The sequence below is a fragment of the Gadus macrocephalus genome, chromosome 17 (genome assembly GCF_031168955.1).
Source record: "Gadus macrocephalus chromosome 17, ASM3116895v1".
Lineage (NCBI taxonomy): Eukaryota > Metazoa > Chordata > Actinopteri > Gadiformes > Gadidae > Gadus > Gadus macrocephalus.
In genome coordinates, this window is record NC_082398.1 from 11,910,861 (window position 1) to 11,916,316 (window position 5,456).

The window sequence follows — 5,456 nt, forward strand, 5'->3', positions numbered from 1 at the left end:
TTTAAATAGTCGAGTGGCTCCCACTCATGGCTGAAAGCACCAAGAAGCATGTTCCTCAAGAGCAACGGCTCTGTGATGCCCGGCAAAGACAGCAACAATATCTGTTGAGCTGAGAATCTCTGTGCTGGAAGATGGACTGCTACAGACTTGGACACTTGTCTTTTATGTTCCCTTGAGATGAGCGGTGGAGATGCTGCTCTACCTCTGTCTGTTTGTCTTTTCAGCCACGCCTTTCGTGCTTCTCTTTTTTTTGTGTTTGTAGACACGTTTAAGATGCTGTCCTTCGAGAGAGAGAGAGAGAGAGAGAGAGAGAGAGAGAGAGAGAGAGAGAGAGAGAGAGAGAGAGAGAGAGAGAGAGAGAGAGAGAGAGAGAGAGAGAGATTTTTAACATAACTTTATTGTAACATTTCTTAATTTACATTGGTCTTTCTTTTAAAGCTAAATAAGCTTTTCCAATACATATCCTATACCATGTATAAAATGTATCTCACCACCAACGAATGAAAACAAAACATCCTAAATGTTATTAAAATAATCCAAATATTTCATCTGTTCATAATTCAATTCAATTCAATTCAATTTTATTTGTATAGCCCTTAATCACCATTACAGTCTCAAAGGGCTTAACAGGCCAAATATTTGTGACACCCCCCTTTACCCATGCCCCCACACGGGCAAGAAAAAACTCCCTTGAATCAGCAAGGAAGAAATCTTGAGAAGAAACGCAGTGTAGGGGATCCCTTCTTCCAGGGATGGTCAGGAGTGCAATGGGTGCCACAATTGGCATACAGGTAAATACATGTACATCATATTTAAAAAGGTGATGGGGTTCTGGCCGGTTATCCATGAGGAGAGTCCAGGCATCCAGTCCAGCACCCGCAGCACGCTACAACTGACAGAATAGTGAATTAGAACGGAAAAGTACATAGTGGGAATGTATAATGTAATAAGAAAAGCACAAGCAAACAGAGTAGTCTTCACTACGCATCTGTTGTTTTCACACTCCAAATGCAAGATTGTAGAGGTGCGTTTTGAGCTTCCCTTTGAATAGCTCCACAGAGTCAGCTTCCCTGATCGCTGATGGCAGCCTATTCCATAAAAAGGGGGCTCGATAGGCAAACGCTCTCTGTCCAGCCGATTTCTTTTTAACCTTCGGCAATGAAAGAAGGCCGGCTCCCGAAGACCGGAGAGACCGAGAAGGACTATAAGGAATGATCAGGTCCTTCAGGTACAATGGAGATAGTCCATGCAAGGCTTTATAGGTTAGCAATAGCACCTTAAAGTCTGATCTGAAAGTTATTGGTAGCCAATGTAAAGAGGCGAGAATAGGTGTAATATGATCAAACTTTCTCGTTCTGGTCAGCAATCTAGCTGCCGCATTGTGTACCAGCTGTAGACTCTTTGTAGTAGAGTTCGGTAATCCCGAGAACAGTGCATTGCAATAGTCCAGTCTTGACGAGACAAACGCATGAATCAGTGTCTCTGCATCCACTACAGATAACATTGATCTGATTCTTGCAATGTTTCTCAAATGGAAAAAGGCAATTCTAGTTATACTTCTTATATGCTGATCAAAGCATAGTTGAGGGTCAAACAAGACACCAAGATTAAATATATTAAATATATATTTAAGTATAATTAAATATACTTAAAAATTCTAGTTGAATCCTTGCTTTTACCAAACCCTTGAAAGTTGCAACACGCTCTTTTGCTTGACCACTTTCTATTTTCTGCTTCCTACTATAGTAGATCGCAAGTTTTGCTTGCCCGAACAAAAAAATTATCGATCTCCCTTTTTTCTTTTTTATCTTGCCATATGAAAAACAAAAAATTATAAACTGCTCGCTAAAATTCTCTCAGAAGAAATTTAACAAAATACTAAGCAGAGTAAATAATGGTGTCAATCTGCAACAATATAAAAAACAGTGAAAAATTGTCTCTCTACATGAACAAAATGGGCATGTATCTGAAACGGCAGGGTTTAAAATAGATACGAAAGCATTCACTGCAATTATCCCATGTAGTACTCGCCAATGAAGATCAAAATTTTAATTTTGATCTGGTATCTTCAGTCCATGACACCAGTAGTTAAGTAGTTTATGTTCCTCTTCTGATACAGTAATCCTAAGGCTTGCAAGAAGTTGTTCCGCAATGCGAATCGAGGGGATCTCCAGTTTGGCAGCCAGTGCCATTGTGTCAGCTATATTCCCACCAGTCAGTTGTACAAATGTTTTCACTATCACCACACCACATCTGATCAGAGATCCAGGTTGCCTGGGAATCTCCAGCCGTGCTCCTTTTAGAATTGTCTCCCTTAGAAGCCAGTGAAGTGATGGATTAGAGTCCAAAACAGTTATATCCATCATATTCCATATTTTAAAACACTCATACAGAAAAGTGGCAAACATTTAAGATTGAAAAAAGATGAGTCAAGGGTACATAATTCCCTACCAAAGTTCAAATTCCCAACTCAACCTAAAATCAATTCTGCAACTGGCCTCCATGGTAAGTCTGGTGGTCCATAAAGAAGACTTTTTAAAAACTCCAGTCAAAAAGCTCCATTCCTACTTTCAAGGTGAACTAAACCATGCCCTCCCTCTTCTTTAGATAAATATAAAACATCTTGTGGTATCCAGTGCAACTTATCCCAAAAGAAATCTAGAATAATGCCCTCAATCCTTGCTAAAAGACCAGCTGGGGGGTCTAAAACGCTAAGTCGATGCCATAATACAGGTGCCACAAGATTCTTCGCAATAATGGTGCGCCCCCTAAACGACAGACGGGGTAAGACCCATCTCCATTTCTTAAAAGTGGCTTGCATTCTTTCCACCACTCCTTGCAAGTTCTTTATGACCATTGACTCATCCCCCAAGTGAAATCCTAGGTACTTGATGCCATTTGTGGCCCATGAAAGCCATTCAGGTAGTTTCGGTCTTTCTCTTTGCCATTTTTCTACAATTAACGCATTACTCTTAGCCCAATTTAATTTTGAGGAAGGGATTTTCCCATAAAGCTCCACAATAATAGCTACAATAAAATCATCTGCATATGCAGAGAGAAAATATTGAGCAATACCATCAGCTACCCTGACCCCTCTGAGCTTTTTGCTAAGCCTACGCAGTAATTGAGTAAAGCATACCCGAGACACTACAACCCTGTCGAATACCCCTGCCAATGCTAAAAGGAGCGCTTAACCCACCGTTGACTCTCAGTACACTTTCAACTTCACTATAGAGCACCCTGATCATAGCAATGAAACCAGGGGAGAAACCAAAAGCCTCTAAGACTTTCCAAAGGTATTAGTGCTCCACGCAGTCAAATGCCTTCTCTTGGTCCAATGAAATAAAACCAAGCTGGAGATCCAATGAGTTTGAGATGTGGAAATAGTTTTGAATTAACGCAATGTTATCTCTAATTGATCTGCCAGGGATACAATAGGACTGGTCTATGTGCACAACCTGATCCATAACGTCTCTCAGACGATTTGCCAATGCTTTCAAGGTAATCTTATAGTCAGTACACAATAGACTTATTGGCCTCCAGTTTTTAACCTCACAGAGGTCCCCTTTCTTAGGTAGAAGAGTCAGGACAGGTCTCCTGCAAGGAAGACAGCCTTTCTTCATACTGTCATTTAAAACAGCCAGAAGGTCTTCCCCGAAAGGACCAAAAGGCTTTGCAAAACTTTGAAAACACACTGGCCATCTGGTGCTCAGCCATTTTTCATGCCTTCTTGTGCAACTGTTAGCTCCTGCATTGTAATAGGTTGTCCCATTTCAGCTCTTTTTTGATCAGTTATTTGAGGTAGGTTACTGAGAAAAAGGGTTAGACCATCTGGGTTGTCACTGTATTCACAGGTATATAATTGAGAGAAGAACTCTGCAGCTCTTCTCCTGATATTGAGAGGAGAGGATGCTTTGAGTTCGCATCCATCCGCAGATCTAAGACAGTGAATGAGATTATTTATCTCTAAATTAAAAAAAATCTTCACAGTCCCAATTAACAGCAAACGATTAGGAAAATAATCTTCAACAGCAACGTCTCTTTTGCCTTTAGTTTTTCCAAAAACGTTCTTACTTGATCCAGACTATAACCCTGTCTCCCCTGCCCATCTGGAAGTAGTCTTTCTGGAAGAGACGAGTCAGAGAAATCCCTCTCACTATCTGATGTTGACCCTGCTGTGTCATCTTCAATTGTCCGTTTTTTTGAAGGTCCAGAAGTAATTTTCCCTTTCCTATTATCTTTTTTTTGCTTTCTCTTGGCAGGTGGAATTTAAAAAGCGTACCATCCTCCTGTACCATTATTTGATCCTCATTACACAAATCCCCTGTCATGTCCACATGACTTGCTTCTGTAATACTTTGAGCCTCTTGAGTTGACTTTGGATCAAAAAATGTTGAAATAGTCACGATTTCAAAACGAATAGGTGCATTGCTGCTATCTGTCTCTGCCACCTCAGCCTGCTGCTCCAGTTCCAGATTTCCAACGACTACTTTCATCCCGCTACCCCCCGCCGCTTCAGGCAGAGCCCGTTGCGCCACCAGCTCCAGCGCCACCAGCCCCACCGGCCCCGGCGCAGTTAGTTTATCCGGACAGCTGCGCACAGCGTGACAAGCCTGACCACATCCCAAGCATTTCATTGCTTCGGATGTGGTCATTGCTTCTGTAGTCGCATAAATCGTGCAATCAAAACCATCAATTTTAAACCTCATCGCCAAATTCAATTTGTCAATTCCTGCCTTTAAATCCGTGTCTCCTGAATGGTACTGCGTGTTTTAGTTTAGGCGATTTACAACCCGATGACATCATCTTTATAGCGGACAAAAGCTGCCCATCACGGGACAGTTCCCTCAGTAAAGTGTCATCGCTTATAAAGGGAGGCAAATTAGACAGAACAACTTCTGAAACTTATTTTTTTTAAGGGATTATTAAGCGGAAGAACAGTAGTTTGCGTGTTTCTCAAAACGATGCCTCGTCCGACAAGCGTGTTAACTTTATCTATGGAGTCTAGAAACATAAAGCGCCATTCGTTCTGGACAATGCCTTAATATTAAGACACTCCACCACCGAAAGCTCCACGCAGAGCGGCACCTTAACGCCATGCCGGCGTAAGAGATTTATCAAACCCGTGTTCATATTTTGGCACAACCAACAACCAGCTTATCGCTGGCTGCCGCAGTATTTTTTTAAAACCTCGAAACAGTGATCAAACGTGCTTGTGACAATATTACAAAATAAAAAGTGAAAAACAAGAATGTTAAAAACCAAACCTTAGATAGAAAGAAACCAGTTGCCCTCCGACACACTCCCCACAACCTCAACAAATGCTCACGCATGCGCACGAGAGAGAGAGAGAGAGAGAGAGAGAGAGAGAGAGAGAGAGAGAGAGAGAGAGAGAGAGAGAGAGAGAGAGAGAGAGAGAGAGACAAAGACAGAAATAGACAGGAGAAGAAGGAAAG